This window comes from Loxodonta africana, chromosome 15 (genome assembly GCF_030014295.1).
Source record: "Loxodonta africana isolate mLoxAfr1 chromosome 15, mLoxAfr1.hap2, whole genome shotgun sequence".
Classification (NCBI taxonomy): Eukaryota; Metazoa; Chordata; class Mammalia; order Proboscidea; family Elephantidae; genus Loxodonta; species Loxodonta africana.
The window spans coordinates 65,182,547-65,191,508 of NC_087356.1; the positions used below are offsets into that span (position 1 = coordinate 65,182,547).

General features: G+C 39.8%; 1 pseudogene; it reads left to right on the forward strand.

Annotated features, from left to right (window-relative positions):
- Positions 1-641: 641 nt before the first annotated feature.
- LOC135227698 (olfactory receptor 8G50-like) lies at positions 642-2,871 on the forward strand (annotated as a pseudogene).
- The last annotated feature ends 6,091 nt before the right edge of the window (positions 2,872-8,962 follow it).

Consider the following 8,962-nt stretch of genomic DNA (forward strand, 5'->3'; position numbering starts at 1 on the left):
CACCTAGGGCCAGGGGTGCACCACTTTGCTTGTCTTCTTTTGCTGAAGTGGCCATGTCTCCAAAAACTATCATCAGCCCTGCCAGAAATGCATAAAGGAATTGGGCTGAGGCACTGCTGTGGGCTGGGCAACTCCTCGCTGCTTCTGCACCATCTCTCCCAACCCCATCACTAAGTCTGATTTCTTAACTTTGCCTTTGATGCTCAGGGTTCCTAGCTTGTCATATATATAATTGATTCACTTGTTTTTTTTTTTTTTTTTGATCTTTGTTGTAAGAGGGATCACCAGAAGAGTCTGACTTCTCCACCATCTTAGCCTTGCCTCCATTTTTTTTTTTATACCACCAATCTTTGATGATTCTTTTTCATCTCTTTATATTGAGCATGGAACAGTCATCTGGGTATCTCAAGCCAGGAACTCATCAATTTCCTTCAAAACTCCCATTCTGCTTTGGTCTTTAATGCCATCAAGGGATTGGTAATAGATCTGATTTGAAGGTGAGTACAAAATACATCAAGACAACAAGCCTAAAACCTGCAAAGACAACGTTGTCTAAACACCATGCAAAATTTCCATTCTGTAGCTATGGTTCTCCAGAACAAAAGCTCCAAGGGTCATGGACCACTTCAGGTTATACAAGAATATGTAGCACATGGTGCTTTGGGAATGAATGAGTTTCACCTTTCTTCATAGGAACTTCTGGATTCTCTTCATTGGAAAACACACTTCTTTCTTGGATGTAGAGCTCAATTTGAGTGATATACTTAATGTTGGCTATTCAGTTACTTTCCAGAGCCACTATTTCTGTATTTTTGTATTGGTTCCAGTATTCAATGTACTGTCTAATGGGAAATCAGCCTCCATTAGTGGTCAATACATTATTTTTGTACTTTCTGTTAATACTTGCCTCACGTTAATTGCAGCGAATTATTTCTCTGATATGACAGAGATAAGACAGGAGAGAAGACATGAGTAGCTAAAAGAAGAAATGGAAGGTGAAATGGGGAAGAAACCATACAGGGATAGACAGGCCTTCTGTCATATACTGATGACTTGTTAAAATGTGCCTAACTCTGGGAAAAAAAAAAATTAAACCACTATAGCTTGGTATAATATGCCTTACTATGGGAAAAAATTAAACCACTATGAGCCTTAGTGATCTAATATGTAAAATAAGTATACTAGTAATTGTTGTGTAATCCCTGTTTAGTGCAAATATTTAAGGTGCCAAAGAAGAATGTCCTGGTAATACAATTCCAAAAAATCAGCATTGAAAATCTTGTGGAGCATACCTCCACTTTGACACACATGAGATTGCCATGAGTCAGAATCAACTCAGTGGCAACCAGTACTTAGTTACTGGTAGTATATGTTTTGCAGAAGAGGTGAGAAGATTGCAAATAAGGCATGGAAAGTGCTTTCTTTTTGATGCTGTTAGATGTCATTGAGTAAATGTTCAACTCTTATTGATCCCATGTGACAGATCAGAACTACCACATAGGGTTTTCTAGGCTGTAATCGTTACAGAAACATATTGCCAGATCTTTGATCTGCAGAGTCACTTGGCGGGTTTGAACTTCTAACATTCCAGTTAACACCCGAGTGCTTAGCCATTGCACAACCAGGGCTCAGAACACTCATTATTCTAAGTTTTCAGAACTGTTCTTTGGATGTTCAGAGACTGATCCGCACCAAGAAACACTCTTACGGCACAGAAAGAAAAAAGATATAATTCCACCTGTTGTTTATTTTCATGGCCCCATAATACAAGGATCCCAGAGTCCATAACTTCCAACATAGAACAGAGACAGGGAGGGAAAGTTAGAGATATCTGAATGATAAGAATTAGATCTATTTCACAATGCATAAATAAACACGTACCTCAAATTTCTTCTTGTCTTCCTCCGTAAAATTCCCACAGGAAAATGGCAGGAGGAAATCACGCCACAGTGACTGAGTTCATCCTCTCTGGGCTACAGACAAACCAGAGCTCCAGCTTCCCCTCTTTCTTTTTTTCTTAGGAACCTATGTGGTCACAGTGATGGGGGACCTAGGCATGATCACACTGATTGGGCTTAGTTCTCACCTGCACACCCCCATGTACTATTTCCTTAGCAGTTTGTCCTTCATTGATCTCTGCTATTCCATTGTCATACCCCCAAAATGCTGGTGAACTTTGTGACAGAGAAAAACATAATCTCCTACCATGAATGCATGACTCAGCTCTATTTCTTTCTTGTTTTTGATATTGCAGAGTGTCATATGTTGGCTGTGATGGCATTGATCACTATGTTGCCATCTGTAAGCCTTTGCTTTACAATGTCAACATGTCTTACCAAGTCTGCTCTTGGTTGGTAGTGGAGGTGTATATGATGGCCTTAATTGGTGCCACAGTTCACACAGGTTGCATGCTAAGAGTGATTTTCTGCAAGGCTAAAATTATCAACCATTACATCTGTGATCTTTTTCCACTACTGGAGCTCTCCTGCTCCAGCACATATACCAATTAACTGGTACTTTTTGCTTCAGTGGTCTCAATATTCTTGCACCAGCCTTGGCCATCCTTGGCTCATATAGCTCCATCATTGCCAGCATCCTGCAAATCCACTCCACTGCTGGCAGGTCCAAAGCCTTGAGCACATGCTGCTCTCACATCTTGGCTGTTTCAATCTTCTATGGTTCTCTAGCATTTGTGTATCTGCAGTCATCAAATGTCAGCTCCATGGACCAAGGCAAAGTGTCTTCTGTGTTTTACACCATTATTGTGCCAATGCTGAACCCCCGATCTACAGCCTGAAGAATAAGGATGTCAAAGTTGCCTTAAATAAAATCATTGAGAAGAGATTATTTTGCTTTAACATAGATTTATAGTTTTTGGAGAAGATTCCATAAGGAAGGAATCCAAAGTCAGTAACATATATACAAAAATAGTGAGATCATTGCCAACACTTGATTACTTGGAAGAAAGACCCGAAGGATAAGACTGGATTCAAAGTATCACTTGGAGGGCAGTCACATGAGTGGCAGTGTCAAGTTTAGGATTTTCCATAGGTCACCCATAGTAACCTACATTACCTCTAATCATTTGTTGAAAAACCTTCAAAGGCCTTCATTTGGGGGATTATAATTTGTATATGTGGAATTTGGCAATTTGTTACATAAGATTTACCTATCATTACTCATAAAATGATCTGTTTGGTCTGTATCCTTTGATCCTCTTAATAATTTGTGTATTGGCCTTTGTTTATTAAAAAGTGTACAAATAAACTGGAAAAATATCTCTAAAATAAATAATTTTAAATCATTTCAAATGTACAAAATTCAATCCCTATTACTTACTAATTGCAGAGAATTGTATTAAGGAATATAGGGGAAAGTGATGGCTAGTGAGACATAATTACCATACACAAAATGATAACTCTATGGTAGAAGAGATTGATAAACTAAACAGGGCTGAATACATTCTGTGTATTTTTAATTATTTCTTTTGTAACACTCTTCTTCACAGTTTTAGAATCTTGCTACCACCTCCATTTCCCAAAGAATCCTATATTCATTTTCCTCTAATTCTAAAAGGTTTTTCTTTTCACACATATTATAGAATCACAGATGTAGAAGCGACATTCTCTGACTATGCATTAAACCATATGGATCGTTTCTGTGACCCTAATACCTTGCAGCATGCTTTCTCCTTTCCAAAAAGGGCAACTGACAGCTTGACATAACTAATGCCATAATGATATGCTAAGTAATCTGTAAGTTTTTTAACTGTACCAGCTGTACTGGCCTCTTTCCAAAAGTGTATGGGGGCTTCTCAGCTCTTGTGGTCTTGGTCTTCCTCCTCTTCTTGTTCTTTTGGGAGATAGCCTTCAGCCTGCAAGATGACAGCTAGGAAGGCTTCCTGGCACTTTTGGTCTGCAACTTTCTTTCTTGCTCCTTATCTTCATCAGGGTAAACTTGGCGGGCTAGTTCCACTAGCCAAGATATTTTTATATAACTTTTTTTTTGGCTTGTTACAAACATACAATTAGAGTCCAGATGTTCAGTATGCATATCTTTAGCTTAATAAAGAGTTTCTTATAATTGTTTTGTGGTGTGTACTCATTAGACCATCTGTGGGCTAGGTAATGCTTGCAAAAATGATATGTAAGCTCCAATGTAAAAAATTGCTTTTCGGGACTGCATAAGGACAGCCTGTGTTGCTATCAGGCTACCTGTTAGCGTCACCTCCTAATAAACTTTCTCTCTCTTTCTGACTGGAGTACTTTTCATTGGTTCAACGGCTCCAGGTAATGAAGCAGTACTGGGTAACAAATTTTGGTGCCCAATATGGTGCTCGAATTACTCTGGTGCTAGTTCAGTCTCCCTAAGGACTGAGCCCCAGGAAGGACCGAGGAAGAGAGAAGGTGCACCCCCCGTTGTGTTTTTGAGGTCTCTCCACATATGGTGGCCCAGAGGTCCAGTGAAGGGTGGGGGAGTGGACTCCATGGCAGTGAGCTCCAGACAGAGGGAGAAAGTTTCCCTGCCAAAGTAGGTAACTAAGTATCCTGTGGTAAATCCTCTGTAAATGCCATAGGGGTGTCGATTCTCATAGACTCCATCCAAGAATGGCGACTAGGTCCCATGAGGTTGGATGAGAGACTAGTGAGGTTCACAGTTAGAAGTGGGTACCCAGAGAGTAAGGTTCTGGCTGAGAGTCCACTAGGAACTGGAATTATTTCAGAGGGGATTCCCTAATGAAGAGACATCTTAAATTTTTGTGTAATCAAGTGTGGCCTAAATACCAGCTCCCTGATGGGGTCAGATGGCCTGTGAATGATCTGTTTTGTTTTTGAACTAACAAGTGAGATATAAAAAAAAGCTGCATGTAGAATGTTTTATGACATTATGGCATGAGAAAAAGGTTAAAGCTTTTGTTTTAGCCCTTCCTCTGCAGACCAAAACTGAAGATGAAGAAAGGGATGAAGAACCACTGAATGCTCTTCTTATTCCCCCACCTCGAAAAGCCCCCATCAGCACCTATGAGTGACCCCTCTCTCGTGGTATCAGAGGATGAGGATTGGAAGGCGTTAAAAAGGAGTGGAGGAGGTGAGACATATATGGTCTCCACTTCCCGTACCAGGTGTTAGATACAATTCACCCCAGTTCACCCAGGAAGGCTTTACCCACTCCAGAAGGTGTCAGTCCAGCTGCAGAAGGGCCACCTCAGATAATGTGGGTCCATAATCCATTCTGAAACATGACAACAGAGATCTAAGAGAAGGTAGAAAAAGTATGAAGATGAAGGATAAATATGGATGGAGAAAGAAGAAACTCTGGAAGATAGATATTATTAAAAAATTTACTGAAAAATGTAAAGTCAAGAACAGTCTATTAAATAGAAGGGAGATTTTCAGAGTTTTAAGAAAGGGGAAGCCCTTCATAGATATAAAAACATTTAAGCAACCATGAGGGAATGACATTTTCACTTCAGAGGAAATGAGTTAGAGAGGCAGGCTGAGCACCTGTGTATTCTAGACTACTTTGAGTGCTGGAGATAAAGGTGGTTAAGAAGAAAATAAACTCTGCCTGACCTGGTCCTTTGTTTCCTGTTTTGGAAACAAGGACCTTGAGATCGGGAATTTATGGTAGTTCATGAAACTAAGCATTTCCTTCTTTTGCCTCTGTTAATAAATCACCTTCAAGTGTACAAGACTGTATAATGAAGAGCATTGTATGCAAGTGGAATGAATAAATGAATATGTATACTACTGAGGGGAGGGAGTAGGAGCTAGAAAGGAGGCTAAGAAAAAGAAAGAGACCAGGACATGAAGAAACAGGCCAATCTACTGGCCACTGCCTAGGATCAACTAGAGGAAAACAATGAGACCAAGGTAAGGACGGCCCTCCCCCCCAAAAGAAATGTGCATTTTGCAAGGAGGAGAGACACTAGAAAAATGAGTGTCCCAAAAGAAAGAAGGGAAAAGGGCCCGACAAGATTGAAAGGGGGGAGAAGCTTTTTCAAGGAGTTATGAAAGAGCAGGAGGAGGACTCTGAATGACAGAGACAGGGGGAGACAGCTTTTCACTTCCCTCCTACTGACCCGTGGTAAAAGTTATGATACCGGAGCAGCCTTCTCGGAACTCACCCAGTAGCCTAAATGACTTCCTTGACCAGCAGTACTGAGTTATTGGGGTTACTAGAAAAGAGGTAACTAGACCATTTTTGTAGCCATGCACTGTGAAATAGGAAAAAACAAAATGTCCCACTAGTTTCTATACATGCCCGAATGCCCAGTTCCCCCTTATTGGGATGGGATTTCCTAAGTAAAGTGCGTGCTGAAACCTCTTGATGAAAAAAGCTTGTCTCTGACAGTAACACCAACAACCCTCACACGGGACAACTCGGCCCAGAAAGCCGAATTTGTTGCCATGATAAGAGCCTTGGAATTGGCAGAAGGTAAGAGAATTACAATATACACAGATTCTAATTCTGTTTTTAAAGCTCTGCATGCTCATGGAACCTTATGGAAAGTAAAAAGTCTCCTGAAGGCAAGAGGAAAAAAAAATTAAGTATGGAACTGAACTGTTGCAACTTTTGGACACTGTCCTAAAACCTCAAAAGGTGGCAATAGTCCACTGCTGAGCTCACCAAAAAAGAAATACCACAATACTACAAGGAAATATCCCCAATATACTCAGGAAGATCTACAGAGAACTCAAGGCTATGGTGCCACCCAGAGTCAGAGCTGGAAACACATCCCTGATGGTAAGATTTTCATCCCCAACAATCAAGTTTTTAACTTAATTTTTTATTTACATCAGGATTCACATTTTGGAAAAGAAGCCATGTTTGGTTAGATATCAAAACATGTCTTGAGAAAAAAGCTCACTATCATGCGGTTGACACTTGCTTACTTTGTGCAGTTAATAATCCAAAGACTCATGGGCTCAAGATTTCCAGTGCTCAAGAAATGAGACCCTTTCCAGGTGAACTATGGCAAATTGACTTTTGTGAAGTGTTCAAAACTAAACATCTGATGAAATATTTACTGGTGTGTGTGGATTCTTTTTCAGGATGGGTAAAAGCTTTTCCCTGCTGGACTCAGACAGCCAGAGAGTGGTACTACAGGTTTTGACTGCTTTCGGAATAAAGTGGAAACTCCACACAGCATGGAGACCTCAATCTTGTGGAAAGGTTGAATGAATGAATCAGACCACAAAATGTCATCTTAGTAAACTGTGTCAAGAGTCCAGGCTGCCCTGAACAGATGTTCTGTCACTGGCTTGCCTCCAAGTCTGTACTGCACTCTGGGGAAAACATAAAGTCAGTACTTTTGAGATACTTCATGGGAGACCAAATTGTCTTAACCAACTCTCCCCACAATTCTCCACCTAAACTCCTAATGTAATGATGTCTCAATATTTGCTCTAACCAAAATTCTTTCCTAATTACATCAGGTAGTGTGGATCTGGCAGAAGTTCCCTCGTGAGATAGCTGCATACTTTTTCCAACCCAGGGATCAGGTGCTTTTCCAGTAGAACTTCTGGGCTCCATCACTTGAGTGATTTCCTCTAGTTACGCAAATACATGATGCTTGAGGCCTCATTAGCAAATGGACCTGTACTGCACAACAAGTATCACTGTTATGACTTTATGTTAAATTATTTCATCATTTCTTCCTCTTCCACTAGATTAGCGCTGTCCAATAGAACTTCCAGCAATAATGGTAACGCTCTCACTGTATTCCCCAATACGTTAGTCACTGGTCATGTGGCTATTGAGCACTTGAAATGTCCTAGCATAACTGTGAAAGTAAGTGTTTAATCTAATTTAATTTAGTTAAATTTTAAATAGCCCCACGTGGCTAGTGGCAGTCGTATTGGAGCGCGCAGCACAGCTCTAGACAGTTATCTCCCTAAGAAAAGATACTACATTTGGTTTGCTCACCATTATAACCTTAGCACCCAGCACAAAGCTTTGCACGTAATAGGAAATAAATACCTTTAATGGACAAATGAATGAATGATTTTATGAGTCTTTAATGATAGCATAAATTCATTTTTATTTATTTATTTTTCGTAATAGGTAACAACATATCTCAGCTTACCATGCACAATTTTGGTTTATGCCTTCTCTTTGCATAATTATTAATAGTGCATTCATGCTCAAAAGTTGATTAACCTTTCTGTGCTTCAGTTTCCTCTTTCATAAAAGAGAATAAAGCATATTGATAAGCATGGGAGGACTAAAGCAGTAGAGTGCTTCAAACATTTGATGTACAAATCCAAAATAACCAAACCCACTGCTGCCCAGGGATTCTGACTATAAGGTTTCCATGGCCCTAAATCTCTTAGGAAGCAGACTGTCACCTTTTTCTCCCTCAGACCCACTGGTGGTTTAGAACTACTGGCTTTTTGGTTCATAGTTGATTGTTTTAACCACTGCACCAACAGGGCAAGTGTTATGTAACTGTTTATAAAATATATATTAAGTTCAGGTAAAGACAAATTTGTTTAAAAATATAGTTTTGTAAATCTAAGTGTATATTTTAACACACAAAGTCCTGGTGGCACACTGGTTAATAGCTCAGCAGCTAACCAAATGGTCGACAGTTCGAATCCATCAGCAGCTTCTTGGAAACCCTATAGGGCAGCTCTGCTGTGTCCTATAGGGTTGCTATGAGTCGGTATTGACTCGACGACAATGGGTTTTTGTATTGCAACACACAACACGATGCTTTGCCCATGTGTTAAATGAATAAATGAATGAATACTTTAAAACTACAGCATCCTAAATATAATCATTTATAAGCAAACTGAAGTTCATCTTACTACCTGGGTAAGTATAGGCAAATTATGTTTCTGTGGTTCAGCTCCACTATTTTTTAAATGAGCGTAATATATTAAGTCATATGAAATTGCTGCTTGATTTAATCTGATATTATTTCCACACTGGGCTGTGTGAGGATTAAATGTGTTAA